The sequence below is a fragment of the Schistocerca piceifrons genome, chromosome 4 (assembly GCF_021461385.2).
Source record: "Schistocerca piceifrons isolate TAMUIC-IGC-003096 chromosome 4, iqSchPice1.1, whole genome shotgun sequence".
Taxonomy (NCBI): Eukaryota; Metazoa; Arthropoda; class Insecta; order Orthoptera; family Acrididae; genus Schistocerca; species Schistocerca piceifrons.
Genome location: NC_060141.1, coordinates 596,986,579 through 597,005,943, shown reverse-complemented (window position 1 = coordinate 597,005,943; position 19,365 = coordinate 596,986,579). Strand labels below are relative to the sequence as shown.

Sequence of the window (19,365 nt, the reverse complement as noted above, 5' to 3'; positions counted from 1 at the left end):
CAAATGGGAATCCCTTGGAGGGAAGGCGACGTTGTTTTCCAGAAACGCTATTGAGAAAATTTGGAGAACCGGCACCTGAAGCTCACTGCCGAACGATTCTACTGCCACCTACATACATCGCGCGTAAGGACCACGAAGATAAGTTAAAAAACAATTTCTTTCCCTCGCTCTATTTGCGAGTGGAGCAGGCAGGGAAATGACAAGTAGTGATGCAGCGTACCCTCTGCCACTTAGCGTACGGTGGCTTGCGGAGCATCTATGTAGATGTAGATGGCTGTACTTCTAGTAACGCCTTATTTACAATAATAACATGCTCTCCATTATTCGATAATTGCACAACAGATGAATTGCAAGAAAAGGAAAAGTAAAGTCATGACAAATTATAATAAAAATTTTATACCCAGTCTAGTGAGTTAAGAAAAGTAAAATATTTGACGCCACTGACATAGTAATGTGCTTTGTAAGACTTCGTAACATGACCTCCAGCACGTAACTAATATTATGTGTCAGAATATGGAACTTCTTTTATATTTCACCTGATTTACTGCCTTCTCATTTAAGTCTCCAATTAGGCGTAACTGCAGGCACGAATCTTTTCGAGCCCTCCCTCGGGCATGGGTGTGTGTGTTTGTCCTTAGGTTAATTTAGGTTAAGTAGTGTGCAAGCATAGGGACTGATGACCTTAGCAGTTAAGTCCCATAAGATTTCACACACATTTGTCTGACCGAACATTCACTGACCTGAGAAAAGCAGAAGTAAAGGTTCATTGTGTAAAGTCACATTACTGACTCGTGTGAAAGTTTGTTATAGCTTCAAACAGTTTTTTTATTATTTAAAGTGATTGGTTCTCAAGTCAACACAAACAATAAATGCTTCCGTACTTTCCATTCACTAGATTCGTTCCTGCAGTGGCGTTAAGTGGTGTACTGATGAATACGTAAGACATGGACCGTTAGTTCGGTTCCTGCACTTTGTCTTATTAATGTGGAGCAACGCTGAGATGACTCATATCGATGGAATGCCACATGTCACAGTGAATACAACTGAAAACTCTTATTCATTAGCAGCACCATTGGCATAAAAATTTCGCCAAGTCCATTTTCCATCCTTCAGCCGTTTTCAAATAGTCATAATTTACCAGCAGGAGTTCCTCCAGCGATGGTGAAATTTCGTGTAAGTGGTAGTCTGATTTACCTAAATAATGCTGGAACGGTGAAAATTGTGTTCTGATGCCCTTTGTACCGAAGAACTAACAATAAGTGAAATTTTCGCTGTCAGTTGAAGGTGTACGCTTTCCTCCACACTGTAAGCATTGGGCTGCGAAATAATTGTGATGACAAACTTAAAGTCATCATACGACAAAGTTATTTTGTTACTGATAAGTGGAATCTTTAAATATTGCTTATTTTGATTTTCTCTTCCATCAGTTTAAGGTCTCGGATTTCTTCTTCTTTAAGGGATCTCATTCGTTAGTCACGTGTTCTTTATACCGTCCATTGTCATTGTGTTTAACAGCGACTAACTCATCAGCTCTCCGAATGAATCAAAAGGATAGCGAGGGAGAAGACAAGTGTAAAAGCATCTAGCCGTTAGACTCCGTCGTGCTGCGGTTCAGGGTACCTTAAGGGTGAAGTTCATTGTACGAAAATGTAGACACCTATAAACGTAAGACCTCCTGCACTCATCTTTCAATGGGGTTTTTAGTATTTCACTGGAGGATAAGTAACTTAAAAGGCCGTTGCTTGTGTTTGTTGGAAAGAGAAAAGGGGGGGGGGGGGAGGGGAAGAGAGTGCCTAGAGAACATTCAGTATGCTGCCCCATACTCCTTAAACAAAAGTTATTGGCACTCAGTTTGAAATACATCGTGAGAATCTAAATCATTAAATACCTATAAAATTACTTTGAAATTTTTTGAAGGAATAAATTCTGGATATCCTGAAATGCACTTGATCTCCTATGAAAAAGTGCAGTAGAATATTAGCAACTTCCATTTTTAACTATACACTTATTTGAAAGGGACTGTAACTTCCAGCTCGGTGATCGTACTCCATCACACAAGTCACGTTTGCTGTGTATATAGCTTCTAACACCCAATAAATAAATAAAAAATACAAATTATTTAATAAACTAGTTAAACTGCGCTGCGCATCCTGAATAAGGGGACAAGCTGAACGTATTACTGACAGTCATCCAACCATTAGGTACTCGATGAAGCAACTAGTTACAAAAATTATTTATTTCCGCGTTCATATTCCACCTGTACAACACTTACCATAATTTGTGAAGAGCAAATGTGCATTTCTACTGGAAATAATAACGACTAATCGAAAAATCTGTCAGAAGGCTGAAGATTTCACAATTAACTGTAATTAATATTAAGTAAGAGTAACCGGCTCAGTAACAGCAAATAACGATTTTAATGTTGGGAAAACCGGCCACTCTCATTACGTACCGACGGTTTCACTTCGCTTTGAGTCAGTAATTTCTAGAATTCCAATCCATATTTTATCTAAACCAGCTTCAAACATCGACAAGCCTAAGGCATAGGGGTTGGGAGAATTATCAGGCACTTGTTTGACTTTCGTGAAACGGTTATTTATGTGTGCCGAAAACGTGAATTTAAAATGTAGTAGTTGTATGAACAGTGAAAAATACTTTGGAATGGATTTATGTGATTTTGGTATTAGACATATGCGTCTCTTCCTGCGTCTATACAGCTCTAATTATGCATCGTTGGCGAACACAGAAATCTGAATTTTCCTTTAAGCTACGTTTCATCTCAATTTACGAAATCTCCAGGAACATGAATTCTATGTTTTAACTTACAGCTATAAGCAACGAACAAAACCAAATTTCTCTTCAGATCTGTAAACACGGGTATAACAGTGTTTATCAATGTCGTTTGGTAAAAATTATTTAAAAATTTTAACACCAGTACCCAAATAAAAGATTTTTAGAACTGCTGAGATACATTTAATGCATGGTAACATAGGCAATAAACTTCCATTGCTGTCACGTTTTTTGGCCACTTTCATCATATTATCACTTTGAATTCAGATTTGTAGTTCAAAATTTCTCCCGTACATGATTTGTGTAGGAAATTCGTACACCATTTTCCGAGACTTACTGGGGAAACTTCCTTTACCATGTTGCCACCAAAAAATTTTATTCTTGTACTCTTTGCAACAAACGTATTCTCAAAGCAAATATCAATAGCTCATAAGTCAACGGCAATCCAGTTGCCAAGAGAATGCACAATTTTTTTGGTGCCAAGTTAACAAGAACTCTACTGTCTGCTGTCAGGCGATTCATTTGCAAGACTTTCCTAAATGACATATTTTCGCAGACTTACATATCTAGACCAATATTTTGCCTATAGTTTAAAAACTTTTGCGAGTAAATCTATTATCAACAGTCAGGCGTAAAAAATACAGAAAGTAACCACATTTTAATAGAGCCCTCTTAATGCATGCATTTGACTAACCTACTGTGCACTAAAAACCTGACAGCTGGTCACTTACTTGAGAACGCACATAAGCGAAGCCACATGTACGCTATGTGGTGTAAAGTAAAATTGAATGAACACATATTGCACATAAGGCCACTTTTGATTCAAGACTCTTGAGAATATAACTATGTCTACAGCAAAGCAAACATTTTGATAACCACAAACATATTGATATGTAAGGTTGTGCAGTGCTCCTCAGTGAAAAAGAAGACCTGCAAATACTCAGCATTTATAATGGATTTCTGAAAAGGCCTCCTCCCAAGTATCTAGAGATAATGAGGAATAGAAAGCATACTTCATTTGCATCTCCTCTATGGAAAAATAGTCCATTTTACTACTGACTCCCTTTGAAACACATCTGAACTGGATTTCGAAATTTTTTTCCTCTTTCGTCTACCACTGCGGGATATATCGTTGAAAGCAACAGATGTCAAAGTTATCAGTCGATAGCTCCGGAATCTTCAGAGCAAGCCGCCGAAAGTTCATAAATTGTGTCAGAGGACGGTCTGACGCCCAAAAACTAAAGGTGGGTTAGAAAGTGACATTGGCCGAGTACGCTTGCATTTTATGATCAAATTTTATTACCGTATATCTCAATGTCACGAACAAAACTGAAACACTTACAAATGTACCTATGGCAAACTGCATCAGTTACGGTTCACTAATTTGTATGTTTATTAGACAGACAGAAAACAGGGATATTTACTGCATGAATTTCTCAAACCTACAGGCTTACAAAGTTCGACTCAGCTTCAAACAGCAGGTAGGTATATTTACTGCATGAAATTCTTGTTAACCATTAGAGGTTGAGATCTACGAACTACGAGTAGTATCGATGGTGTAAGCCTCAATGTGGAATTTTGGTTTCTACAGTTTCCTCCACTGTCACTCAGAACGCTGTAACCTTTCGTTCGGAACTCTCTGGAAATATGTAACGTAACCTGTAACATGAAACTATACTTCGTCCGTTGTTATACTGAAGCTTTGATGCGTATCAAGGAACGACGTTTGTTAGAATGAGCTACCAAAGTTTCTCGGTCTATTTGCAGAAACTATCAACGTAACACGTGCTATTGTATCACATTCCCTTGTTACCAGTTTGTTACTTGTTTACTTGAAGTAGCGGTACGTTTATGTTTCTAATTAACCATGGAAGTTTTTGTTACTTAGCTGCTGCGAATGTGAATTGTGAAACTGACCATTTCGCTGAAAACGGTTAGACTGTTTTCTTGCTGTTATTATAACACTGATGGGCAATGTTCGTCATCGAAATTTACCTCCATCCCATTGGCAATGTTACTAAAGGAAAATCTGTCCGAAATGAGGTCAGACCTTTATGAATTCGCAGACGTACTGCCAACGACGACAATGGAGTAGGTCAATCTGAAAGCCCTTGCTGAGGCATTCTTCCCTCTTATCGATCTCACGAGTCACAGCGTGGAGGGATATAAGGGAAATTTGTTTGTACAGTGCGGGCGGAAATAGAGGCGAAATACTGCGACGCAGCGAAAACACACCCTGGGACGTGGGGGAACAAACAGTACGGGATGGACAGACTCAATAATTGCAAGCCGTGTATTAGTCTTGGCCGGCGCCCACGTTTCTTCAGGGAGTTTACCCAGTGAGAGAGTCCGAGGCGATGGTTCTGTAAGCTGCAGACTCATCCTTGCTGTCTGCGGACTTTGACGGAATTATGGACGTCTTCGAATCGACCAAAAACAGACGATGCTGAAAGACTGGAGACACGTGAAAACAAACTGTTATTCTTGAGTTTTTACTGAAAACGGAACTTCCACTAGTCCTTATTCCATTTTTACTAATATATGTCACTTTGCTACCCTGTAATGATTTCCAATTTTTTTTCCAACGCACAGTTTCAAGAAGCTGGAATGCGGTTGCATATTCATGTTTAATGAATCATCGATATCTAGTATTTCAGGGGGAAAAAAGCTCTAGACTCCTAATCTTCGATAATGAAAAACAAAGAAGCACAAAAGAGCTTTCAACCACTACGAAGGAAGTTGTTGAAGACGAGTAATTGTAAAAATGCTTTCTTTTTAAACCAGAGAAGCAAAATGCTTTTTTACGTTTCATTATTTTCATTTTGAGGCTACTTTCTTAGATTTATAGTGATATTATCATGATACCGAATACAATATACTGATGTTATTAGTGGCTGGATAATTTTGATGAGATTCCAACACGGTCAGTAAGGAAATTAAAAATATTGCACCAAAGATTAATTGGAGCAATAAAAATACCTGATCTTCTAAAAGAGGAAATAAAAATACTGGTTAACTGGTTAAAAATATGAACATATCAGTTATAGTCAACGATTACGCTTTATGGAAAGTTTCTCAATTAAGAGGCGTAGCATGTACACCGAACCTTAGTGAACGAAAATTTAGGTAAGAATTCACGAAGCACTTCTTATTCAACATCGCTGAAATGAAAGAACTGTTTCCAAAGTTTTACAGGTAGTAATAGTATTTTTTGTATTAGGAAAGAGGTGGGTGAGTGTAGCAGGAAGTTAGAGAACATGCTAAAGTTGGTAACAAAATTCTCCCTAATAAGCGACAGTCTGTAATTACTAAAACTGTAAAAGATAATTAAGGTGATTTTAATATTAGACAGGGTACGAAAAAAAAATGAAGTATCTTGTCTAGTGGCGCACTTTGCACTTTGATGACAAAGAATTCTTAACCTCGAATCGAAAAAAAAATTATTGCATGAATTCTTTTTTCAGCTCTGTTCTTGGAGATTCACAGGAATGTATTCCAACTTACATCAAATAGGCGACTTATATGTCTGCGAATATTAGCAGCTAACAACTAAATGTCGTTCTGATTACAAAAAAATGTATAATTTTTTGCTGCTAATCTAAGAAAAATAGTCCATCAGTCCATTTATAAAACTTTCTTGAACGACATCTTTTCACAAAGCTACATCAGTATATCACCAGCCTTTTAAAATGTTCCGTTAGTAAAGCTGTTACCAACAGTATGAGGTGAATATATGACGAAAATAATTACATTTCAACACAGCCGTCCTGGTGCAAGTACTTGACTACTGAGCACTAATAAACTACACAATGTACCACATATTTCGAAATGAATATCAGAAAGTCAATTGCAAAGTAATACTGAATGAAATCATATTGAATATAAGACCATGTGCCAGTCAACACATTTCACAACAAAACTTTGGCTATGAATAATCTACGTGTATGTTGTTCCCTAGGCGAGAAATGCAATGAATTTCCGAAAGAAAGTATCAGGCACCGTAACTTCCTTCCGCTGAATCCATAATTGCACAGTAGCAGATTTTCGACAATATCATTTGTGATTCACATACCCAAATTACAGGTTTAACCCCATGGTCAGATATAATGAGATGCACAGCTGTTGTTGGAACATTTGTTTCAACAACAAAACCCGAGAAGAGCGGAAGTTCAGATTCTGTAATCCATTATCCAAGGAGCAATGCCTCTCGAAATCAATAGCTCATTATAATGGAATGAAATCGATGGGGCTTGACCTACTCATTCTCTGCAGGTCGCTACCATCCCAAGTTGGAGTTTGCACGAGTCCCGTCAGAGAAGGAAAGCACTAGCATGTGACCAGAAATAACGTGCGGTCATTAGTCGTCCCAATTGCAGAGGCCGTCTGTAGTTTTCGACAGTCCGCGACTTGCCTGCCCGGCGAGGCGGGAAGCACCGCATTAAAACGATATTACGTTACGTAATGAGCAGTTCGTTACTGCAAGGCTGCGTGCCGTTGGCCGCTTGGTCGCTGGGAACATTCGGAACTACCGTGTGTGGAGTGCTGCGGTGTCCAGCTGGTCTTTGCTCTGCGCTAACGAAAGACCGTGCAAGGTAGCATTTCCTCATCAAAAGTTCATTACCAAGGCTAGGCGGCTCCTAATGACGCATCTCCTACCGCCTCAATTAAACAGCATCCACCTATCGGGAGAGGGCATGCTGACTTTAATGCTATGGTGACGCACTGCGAATGCATCTAGCTCTGAGGCGAGAATGAGTGAGGCCCAGCCGAACATCTGTGACCGGAAATCACGTTCCTCTTCGACAAGCGAGTTTTTTTCGGTTTAATGTACTTCCTGTAGAGTTAGAAGCCAGTGTACTACATCATTATTTCAGAAACACTACAGCCCGAATTACATGAATGTGAACGCTCACTGCTAGACTGGAAAAATTTTGCTGCTCTACGAATATTCGTTGGCCTCAATCAGCTGTCCTATGAAAGAGTAGGTGAGTCGATTATGCATTTAAATTCAGAACATTTCATAAATAAATAAAAATTTCAGAAAAATTATTGCTGCACTTACGCGACTGTGTACGCTCATTATGAGGGTAGAAAATAATGCTGTTGAACTAAAAACTTGTGGTTTCCATCAGCTGTCCTATGACATTACAGATGAGTAGTTCATGTACTTAAATTCTAAACAAACAATTTGATTAAAATTTTTAAAAATTTAGCTGCGTGCCGTCATTATTTTAGAATAACTATAGCTCGAATTCTATGACTTTGTACCCTCATTTTAAAACTAGAAAATTTGAGCTGCTGTACGAAAATCTGTTTGCTTCCATCAGCTGTCCTACGAAGGAGCAGATGAGTCCATTTCGTACTTATATTGTTGACATTTAAAAAAAAGTAATTAATGTTCCTACAGCAGCAACCAAAGCTTCCCATGCAGTTTGTCTGTTCTGAGTGTGGCGTTAAGCCCAAAGTTTCTAGATTTGTGTTAGAGCATATATTAATGTTTCCATCGTTTGCTTATTCCTGTCAAAAAGCATCGAGGTAATCTTTACAATTTTCTCAATGTCGCTACCCCACAGAGAGCTATTCACACAAGTATATTGCCTTGCAAGTGTTGTTTATCACCACTCTCATTCTGCATTCATACATGACAAACAGGATTCTGACAACCGATGCTCCTTGTCACTTATTAACATTGTTTCCACAGACGTGAAATCTGCTCGAGTATTTGTTTATAAAGAATCCAGGGCTGATTTTTACTCACATGACGTACTTTATTGTGTTTACCGTCCCATATAACAGCTATATAATGCGGAGGAAGATCCACAAAAGGTAAAATTTTGTCAACAGCCTAAAACAAGTTTTCATTAACTGTTTCGGAGGAATTAGACCATTTTTAGGCTTAACACTAAAATACAGGATTGTTGCTAAGATAGTCGCCAGCTGATGATGGTTGCTACAAGTGGCCAAACATCAGCTGACGCCGGCGGTAGCAACAGTCCTGCAATTTAACGTTAAATTCGAAGATGCGCTAATTCGGATGAAACCGGCATTAATGATTAATAGAAACTTTATCTAGACTTTTATTTATTGCAAAATGTCTTCATACGAACATACCTAAAAATTTCGGTTAAATTGTGATATCAATAGCTTGGGACACTAGGGTACGATGATCTGGTCAGCTAGTTGGACAGAAACTGCGAAACAGGTTGTCATTCATTACTGCCCCATTCCTTGCCCTGAGGCAAAGAGAGAAGTACATTCTGATGAAGTGTTTACAGTAATTTTCACTTCGAGATGTCTGTAAGTGAGAGCATACCTTACGTTTCCAACGGCCGACGTTGTCTTCGGAAGACAGCGACAACACTGTGATGTCGTTCGAAAATCGCGGCAGAGTCGGGTTTCCGAAGTCGGTCGCTGCCGCGTCGTTTCGCAGACACACTATTGTTGCAGTAACACACGAGAGAAGCACACGAACACGGAGGAGTCGGGACGTAGGAGACGGACACACTGCGCGTTCTTCGGGTGGAGGGAGTCGGGAGGGCCCAGGGGGATCGGAAGGGAGCGCGGCCGGACTCTCGAGGAGAGGAGGCACTCGGCGTGGTTCGGAGCGCGCCCGCGCGACCACAGCGCCAACCGAGCACTGCGCGCAGCTGGCAGCGGCGGCCGTCTGCCGCGGAGTCTCGCGTCCGTGGCCGCTCGCTGCCTGGGTCCGGGCGACACCGGCGGCGCGGCCGCGAACTAAAGCCCGCCGGGTCCGGGGAGCGCTCCCGGCCACTCCACGAGTTTCAAGTGCGATACGACGCGAGGAAGATGAGAGTCGAGTCGAACACCGATTCTCTCTGGCGTGATTACGACGTGCATACCAAGACCTGTTGTTGTTGTGGTCTTCAGTCCTGAGACTGGTATGATGCAGCTCTCCATGCTACTCTATCCTGTGCAAGCTTCTTCATCTCCCAGTGCCTACTGCAGCCTACATCCTTCTGAATCTGCTTAGTGTATTCATCTCTTGGTCTCCCTCTGCGACTTTTACCCTCCACGCTGCCCTCCAGTACTAAATTGGTGATCCCTCGACGTCTCAGGACATGTCCTGCCAACCGATCTCTTCTTCTCGTCAAGTTGTGCCACAAGCTCCTCTTCTCCCCAATTCTATTCAATACCTCCTCATTAGCTATGTGATCTACCCATCTAATCTTCAGCATTATTCTGTAGCACCACATTTCGAAAGCTTCTATTCTCTTCTTGTCTAAACTATTTATTGTCCATGTTTCACTTCCATACATGGCTACACTCCATACAAATACTTTCAGAAACGATTTCCTGACAATTAAATCTGTACTCGATGATAACAAATTTCTCTTCTTCAGAAACGCTTTCCTTGCCATTGCCAGTCTACATTTTATATCCTCTCTACTTCGACCATCATCAGTTATTTTCCTCCCCAAATAGCAAAACTCCTTTACTAGGTTAAGTGTCTCATTTCCTAATCTTATTCCGTCAGCATCACCCGACTTAATTCGACTACATTCCATTATCCTCGTTTTGCTTTTGTTGATTTTCATCTTATACCCTTCTTTCAAGACTCTGTCCATTCCGTTCAACTGCTCTTCCAAGTCCATTGCTGTCTCTGACAGAATTACAATGTCATCGGCGAACCTCAAAGTTTTTAGTTCTTCTCCATGGATTTTAATTCCTACTCCAAATATTTCTTTAGTTTCCTTTACTGCTTGCTCAATATACAGATTGAAAAACATCGGGGAGAGGCTACAACGCTGTCTCACTCCGTTCCAAATCAATGCTTCCCTTTCATGTCCCTCGACTGTCATCTGCTTTCTGTACAAATTGTAAATAGCCTTTCGCTCCCTGTATTTTACACCTGCCACCTTCAGAATTTGAAAGAGTGTATTCCAATCAACATTGTCAAAAGCTTTCTCTAAGCCTACAAGTGCTAGAAACGTAGGTTTGCCTTTCCTTAATCTATTTTCTAAGATAAGTCGTAGAGTCAGTATTGCCTCACCTGTTCCAACATTTCTACGGAATCGAATCTGATCTTCCCCGAGGTCGGCTTCTATCAGTTTTTCCATTCGTCTTTAAAGAATTCGCGTTAGTACTTTGCAGCTGTGACTTATTAAACTGATAGTTCGGTAATTTTCACATCTGTCAACACCTGCTTTCTTTGGGATTGGAATTATTATATTCTTCTTGAAGTCTGACGGTATTTAGCCTGTCTCATACATCTTGCTCACCAGATGGTTTTGTCAGGACTGGCTCTCCCAAGGCTGTCAGTAGTTCTAATGGAATGTTGTCTACTCCGGGGGCCTTGTTTCGACTCAGGTCTTTCAATGCTCTGTCAAACTCTTCACGCAGTATCACATCTCCCATTTCATCCTCATCCACATCCTCTTCCATTTCCATAATATAGTCCCCAGGTACATCGCCCTTGTGTAGACCCTTTATACACTCCTTCCAACTTTCTGCTTTCCCTTCTTTGCTTTTAACTGGGCTTCCATCAAAGGTCTGGATATTCATGCAAGTGGTTCTCCTTTCTCCAAGACCTACCCGTTGTAATACACGAATTGTGCCTACATCCACTTCTACAGGTAAAAAATGCAAGTTGGCTTAGGGTGTGTTTCAAATGGGGGGAGCGCTTAAGGGATATTTCGTTGCCAATCACTTCAGAAAGCTGCTACGAAAGCCAAGAGAGCTTCACAGCAAATTTAGACGGAGTCTCACAGGCAGCAATTTACACTGAAAAGCCAGAACAACTGGTACACCTGCCTAACATCGTGTAGGGACCCATCGAGCACGCAGAAGTGCCGCAATACGACTTGGCATGGATTTGACTAATGTCTGAAGCTGTGCTGGAGGGAACTGACACCATGAATCATGCAGGGCCATCCAAAACAGCCGGCCGCTGTGGCAGAGCGGTTCTAGGCCCTTCAGTCCGGAACCGCGCTTCTGCTACTGTTGCAGGTTCGAATCCTGCCTCGGGCATGGATGTGTGTGATGTCCTTAACTTAGTTAGGTTTAAGTAGTTGTAAGTCTAGGGGACTGAGGACCTCAGATGTTAAGTCCCATAGTGCTTAGAGCCATTTGAACTATTCTGAAGCCGCGGGAGGTATTAGACGAGCGGTCTTGGGCGCTGCAGTCATGGACTGTGCGGATGGTCCCGGCAGAAGTTCGAGTCCTCCACAGGCATGGGTGTGTGTGTTTGTCATTAGGATAATTTAGGTTAAGTAGTTTGTAGGCTTAGGGACTGATGACCTTAGCAGTTAAGTCCCATACGATTTCACACACATCTGAACACTTTTTTACCTTTTTGAGCTATCCATAAATACGTAAGAGTACAAGTGGATCAAGAACGCTCCCGAACAGCTCGTTGCTAGGCATCCCAGATAAGCACAATGTCTGGGGAGTTTGGTGGCCAGCGGAAGCGCTTAAACTCAGAAGAGTGTTCCTCGAGCCACTCTGTAGTAATTCTGGACATGTGGGGTGTCACATTGCCCTGCTGGAATTTCCCAAGTCCGTCGGAATGCATAATGGACATGAATGGAGGTGATCAGACAGGATCCTTACATACGTTTCACCTGTCAGAGTTGTATCTAGACGTTTCAGGGGTCCCATATTACTTCCACCGCACACTCCTCACACCATTACAGTGCCTCCATCACCTTGAACAGTCTCTTACTGACATGCAGGGTTCATGGATTAATGACGTTGACTCCATAACCGTACACGTCCATCCGCTCCATACAATTTGCAACGAGACTCGTCCGACCTGGCAACTTTGTTGACGGGCCTAGACGAGGCGTAAAGTTTTGTGTCGTACAGTCATCAACGATGCACGAGTGTACCTCCAGCTCCGAAAGCCCATATCGATGATGTTTTGTTGAATGGTTCGCATGCTGACACTTGTTGATGGTCGAGCACTGAAGTCTGCAGCAAATAGGGGAAGCGTTTGACTTCTGTCACGCTGAACGATTCTCTTCAGGATCTTTTTCCGGTCGCATCGATGTTGAAGATTAGATATTTTACCGCATTCCTGATATTTATGGTACTCACGTGAAATAGTCATACGGGAAAATCCCCACTTGACCCCTACCTCGGAGATGCCGTGTCCCACCACTCGTGCGCCGAATATAACACCACGTCCAAACTCACTTAAATCTTGATAACCTGCCATTGTCGCAGCAGTAACCGATCTAACAACTGCACCAGACACTTGTTATCTTATGTAGGTGTTACCCACCGCAGCGCCGTATTCGGCCTATTTACATATCTCTATATTTGAATACGCATACCTATAGCAGTTTCTTTGGCGCTTCAATGTAGTTACGACATATCGACTTGTAGAGTGTTAAGCTTGAGGGTGTTGGTAGCCAGTGAGGGCATCCCAAAATATGAAATCAGAGACACGATGTATACATCAGGCAAATGTGTTAGTGTTTAGGTTACCGGAAGTAAACAGTAACGCTGCAGTCCTGCGAATCGAAAAAGGTCTGGGCAGCTATTCCAGGGAAGGTGTTTCGCTTTAGAGAACTAGCTGGTAACTCCATCCCTACCCAGACACTGTTGTAAGGCGTCACAGTAGAAGATGGTCACAAAAAGGCACGTCTTAGGAGAGGCATCAAACTTGATGGGTCAAATGGTTCAAATGGCTCTAAGCACTTTGGGACTTAACGTCTGAGGTCATGAGTTCCCTAGACTTAGAACTAAGGGCATCACACACATCCATGCCCGAAGCAGGATTCGAACCTGAAACCGTAGCATCAAACTTGATACTTGCGCCTGAGAACCACAACGTCAGTAGCTTTACATTGGTCAGAGTGCTATAGCAGTAGTCCACATTCACGAGAGACCTCTAGCCGGGGCCAAGTGACGTAAAACAGTCTTTTTGCCACTCGTAACAGGAAGGGCAATGACTTTAGCAGTCAGCTGACAGCTATTGCAGAAACATCCCTACATATCGAACAGGAGAGGGGGAAGAATCTGAATGTTGCTGGCCAGACTGGAAAAGACGAACCGATGTCAGATTGGCCGAAGCCTGCAGTGTGCCACTGGAAGGATGAGCCTACAATAGTGAGGGAGAAATAGCAAGCCGCTACAATGCTCGAAACTCTTTTTTATTATTTCTTCAGACAGAGATCTCGGTCAGATCGCTGGGACGCCAACTCGGTGTGGCTCGTCGCCAGCCTCGGTGAGGGTCCGACATCCTGTTTTTTTTTTTCATCTGCAGTGATGCTCTCAAAGCTAGTACTTTACAATGTTGCTAGTGATTGGTATTTCTCTTAGCTCTCACGCCATGGACTCAAAACAGTGACTTCACTGAACAGCCAGTTGCGTCCTTTACTTTTTCTAATGTTTAGAACTGACATTCAGTGTAGTAGTTAGTCTCGTTGCAATCAACTAATGTTAATGAGACCCCTTAGTATCCTTGAGTCTCCTGCTGCAAGCATCCTATCGAATCCCAAAATCGACGCCTGTCGTACGTTACCTGTGACAGTGTTTAGCGCTGATCCACGCAATCAACCTGCTTTCACTAGAAGTTTGTCTTCTGCATTTGTTCCTAACCGCTTGGAAATTGCAGGCTTACCTGTAAACCACTGTCTTCTCTCTATCCCGTGTGAGGACACAAGACAAACAAAAAAGTAAGCCACGGCCTAATTAGCTTAAGGAGAGTCATGCGTGGAACCTGAAAGAAAAATACCATCTACTGACTTGACAGAAAATCCTAATAAGTCGCATCGGTAAACGTCCATCTATCCTGACCCTCTGTGACCAAAATGGCAATGAAACATGGGATGACACAGAAAAAGATGAAGTGCTAAACGTCTTTTTCCAAAATTGTTTCACAGAGGAATACATTGTAGTTCTAGTTGACTGAATGGATCGTTGGCACGTTAATTAAGATAACTTCTGAAATTTGGGCGAATTATTTGCCTGGCATTTCTGGAAGGAGTAATAGGATAATTTGTTTCATTTTCATCTCTTCAACAGTTATTGCACGAAATGTGACCAATTAGACACGACAAAACAACGTGTGTATTTCAGACGCCCGCCATTTTATTATTTTGACAAATTTCAAAAAACTATGCTATTACTCCATGCGCAATAAGATTAAGAAAATTCTTTGGTTTTTGATTCCAGATAAGATCTGCAGACTTCCATAATGGAGGAATATCATTTTGGTCTGAGTAAGTTTAATAACGACTGAATTTCTTAAGAAAATCAGAAAATATTTTCGAAGACTAAACAAATAGTGCGCAAAAATTTGTATGTTGATTGCTTCATTAGTTTTTCCAAAAAAATCGTAAAAGTCGCCTATGTTATAGGCTCACTGAGGAGAACAGACCTTACCGTCTCACGAACGAGAAAACGACAGTCTCGAAATAAGAGACCATGGCAAAGGAAACGACTGTTATCGCTCTGATGAGGGAAGACCAATGGACATGGCGGGATACCAATATAGTTACACACACATAGAGCATGAAAAATAAATCGCGGATGATTTATGTCTTCAAGAAGGATTGTCTAACAGACGCACAGAACTATGGTGTTGCTGTATCTCTGACGTCACTCTGTTGTAGAATTTTGAAAAAAATAATTCTGGAGATCAGAAGTCTCCGCTACAGGAATCAAAATCCTGTGAAAGTAAGATCTCTCTGTTCGTCCATGAGACCGACAAAGCAGCAGATACAGGTTCTCAGCTAAATGCCATGTTCCTTGACTTCCGAAAAGCATTTGATACATTTCCGTACTGCCACTAATGAACAAAATTTGGGGGGGGGGGGGGGGGGGGTACGGAACATCAGACCAACTGCGTGATTAGATTAAACAGTTTCTAGCAAACAGAACATGGCATGTCATACTCAACGGAAAGAAGTCTTCAAACTTAAAAGTAATTACCGGCGTATCCCTTGGAATTGTAGGACTATCCGTTTACGGAATAAGTATAAATTATAACGTCTTAATAGATAATTTCAGAAGTTCCATGAGGTTTCCGTGGATGATGCTGTTGTATACAGAGAAGCAACGCTAGAGAACTGTAGCGAAATGCAAGAAAATCTTCAGACGATCGAAGCTTAGAGCAGGATGTGGCTATTAACCGTCAACGTAAACAGATGTAAATATTGCGTATACGTGAACAGAAACACTCATTAATCTATGATTACCCGGCTGCAGAACACTGGAAAGAGCTACTCTCATAAAATATCTACTATTATTCGTACAGAGCGATTTGAAGTGGAACGACCACATAAAATTAATCACCGGTGCCACAATGAATTTCACTGGAAGAATCGTCAAAGATATGTAGCCTATTAGCAAAAGAGGTAGATTACAGTACCCTCGTTCAACCAGTCCCTGAATACTCACCGGCGGTCTGGGATCCGTACCAATCCTTAATAGGATAGATAGAGAAAATACAGAAAATCCAAAGAAGAGCAGCACTTTTCGTCACAGTGTCATTTAGTAAGTGCAATACCATCACAGAGATGCTCAGCCAACTTCTGTGGGAGACACTGAGAGAGAGGCGTTCTGCATCACAGTGTGGTTTACGGTTAAAATTCCAAGAGCGTACGTTCCTAGAAGAGCCAGCCAATATATGAAATCCTCTTAAATACACATACGTCACGAAAGACTTTGAAAATAAAATTAGATTCGCGTCCGCTCAGAGGCTTACTAATAGGCGTCCTTCCCGCGAACCATTCGCTACGGGAACAGGAAACGGGGGAAGTGACACCAATACCAACAGTACACTCCACCACGTACCGTAACGGAACTTGCGAATTGTAGATGTAGAGCTAGAAGTAATGGATGTGAATGCTTCCAATGACTGTTCTGCGGTAATGTAATCATACAACAATGGATTTTTATGCCTATTAATACGCAGTACGTTAGATGATGTTTATGATGAAGGTCGAGTGCTGATCCATGAAGTGTCAATTTTCTGTAGGTCTTTCTCTGTTTCGCTACAATTTTCCATCATAAACAATACGAACTTCCGCGAAATGCATAGTGGAACTTCGGTCGATAATAGGTCATTCCCATATAACGTGAAAAGTAACGGCCCTATTACATTGCCTTGAGAGACAAACGACATTATTTTTACGTCTGAAAGGTATCGCTCAACTAAAAATGACGTACTATGTTCTGCTTTGTAGGAAACTTTCAGTTCAGTCAAACAGCTTGTCTCATGTTCAGTACGCTAGCATTTTGTTTATTAAGTGATAGTGTGGAGCTGTACAAGTAGTTCGAAAAATTGTCTCATACCGCTACAAGAGCAAGTATTGGTCAAAACTAAATAATTTTTTACAGAGTAGATAGGATGGGTTAGTATATACGCATATGTTGACAGATGCAAATCAGATACTCAAGGAATGATACGACGTGACGCATTTAGACTGGAAGCGAGAGTTCTCGGTGACAGACTCATAGGACCATATACTTTACCAAACAGAGGTGTAAATACCAATTTCTGGGCACCGAATTACTACTGTTAGTGAGAGACTTTATCGTTACAGAAAGACGACGACTGTAGTTTACGCATGATGGGACACTACCCTATTTTCTGCGGATCATGTGACAGTACCACCCCGCAATCTTTCGTGGACGGTGGACTGGTCGAGAAGCTACGGTGGCATGGTCTACCCGTTCACCGGATCTGGATCTGCTGCATTTCTAGCTATGACATTTAAAGGCACTGTTGTACGCCCAACCTAACGTCAACATGCAAACGTTCCGTGAGTTTGTAATCAATGTACCTGTCGCGATTCGATTTTAATCAGGTTTATTTGAAAGAAAGTGTGATTCGCTGCGAAGAAGGGCTGAAGGATATGTCAGGATGCATGGTAATCACGTTCTGCACTGCCTAAAGTGCTTTGCATATCAGATGAAAATGAGGGTACACATCGGTCGAGTCTCAGGAATTATTGGTTTCCGGACATTTTTTCTACTGTAGACCATGGCTATCTACTTTATAATACGCCTTCTGTTAGTCAAGGAACACGATATCAATGTGGACGCCGGTATTTACTCCTTTCCGCGTCTCGTGAACGAGCAGAGCGATCTGTGTTTCAAATGACAGTTGTTTGCGGAAACCATTTTGATTACTACGCAAGAAATTTTCAGTCTCCGGAAATATGACACGCAAGTGTAAAACACGTGCCAAAATTCTACAACCTGCCAACGTCAGCGATATAGGCGTTAGGTTAGGTACGTTCGTTCGACGACACTTTTTGAAAACTGAATGACCTGCCTCTTCTTCTTCTTCTTCTTCTTTTTTTATACAATCGCAACCAACGAGCTTATTCATACTGCTGCTAGAAGTGAGCATGGTCTTTCACATACTCCATGTATAAATGAATTGGTATCCTGTCAGGTCTTTTTCTGTGTTGAGCGATTTCAGTTGATTTTGTATCCCTTGTCTTTTTATTTCGATATGTGTCTTTTCACTTTCGTGCTATGACTCAGAGGAGGAACCGTAGTACGGTCTTCCTCAGCAAAATCGTTTTGGAAAAAGAGCCTTAGCATTTCATCCTTCCTCTACCTTCCTCTGTTTTGTTGCCTTTATGGTAACAGTGTGTATGGACGGTGGGTTTGATACGTCTACTGATTTAACGTAGAACCAAAACTGCTTAGGACCCTTCGTCAGATCGGTAGATAGAGTTTCGCTTTAAATTCGTCGAACACCTCGTGGATAGTCTAGTTTTTGCTTTGAGCAGTTTTTGTTTGTTTGTAAATTATCTGTTCAGGTTTCGTCAGCACGAGGAACTGATTAACACAGTGGTCAACAGTAATATTTCTAATGAAAACAGCTGAAGAAGTGAATAAAAATTTGTGGCATGACCGAGGCTAGGACCAGGATCTTCCCCTTGCTGGGCAGATGTGCTAACCATTACACCACCCCCGCAGTACAACGATCATACCTACACGAACTTTCCTAATCCATCGCCATCCAGAAGACAAATTTCAATTCACGCCTTCAGCCCATTTCGCTCTTCTTAAATCGTCATTACTACCGATGCTCTCCGCTACTAGAATAGCACCCCAGCTTTGTACCTAATGAGGATCCTACCTGTCCCTCAGTTGTAGGTGATCTATTGATCTGATGGAATTAACATTTCCTTTTGACATACCTTCGATAATGATAGAAGATGAAGAAATGAATTAAAATTGGTGCCACAGCTGGGACTTGAACCTCGGTTTCCTGCTTACTACTCGGTAGGGCATTCGACCAGGTTTGTCTGTGCAGGTGTCTGTACTCCACCGCAACCGTTCTGGAATTGTTAGCCAAGTAAACAAGAAACCAGGGTTCAAGTCCCAGCTGTGACACAATTTTTATTCCCTTTCTTTAGCTTCTGCCATTATCAAAGGTATCTCAAGGAAACTGTAATTCCAAAAAAACACTTTTGTTACGACGAATATGAATCGTGTTCTTTGCTAAGTCGCGGGTGTTTAATTCGAAAATTGAATCAGTTTTTGACTAAAGAGCTGTTTTCGTGTGACACCCTACCCTGAATCCATCGAAATCCTTGAAAACGCTAATATTTTGTATTCTTTCGTTACTTAGTTTATATATTT

General features: G+C 41.5%; 1 protein-coding gene across 1 annotated transcript in view; it reads right to left on the bottom strand.

Annotated features, from left to right (window-relative positions):
- The window catches only part of LOC124794907 (uncharacterized protein C6orf132 homolog), a 287,965-nt gene extending 278,536 nt beyond the window's left edge, over nucleotides 1-9,429 (bottom strand). The window contains exon 1 of the mRNA XM_047258609.1: nucleotides 9,104-9,429. The gene's annotated coding sequence lies outside the window, so the exon portion shown is untranslated. The remainder of the gene's footprint in view (nucleotides 1-9,103) is intronic.
- Between the last annotated feature and the right edge of the window lie 9,936 nt (nucleotides 9,430-19,365).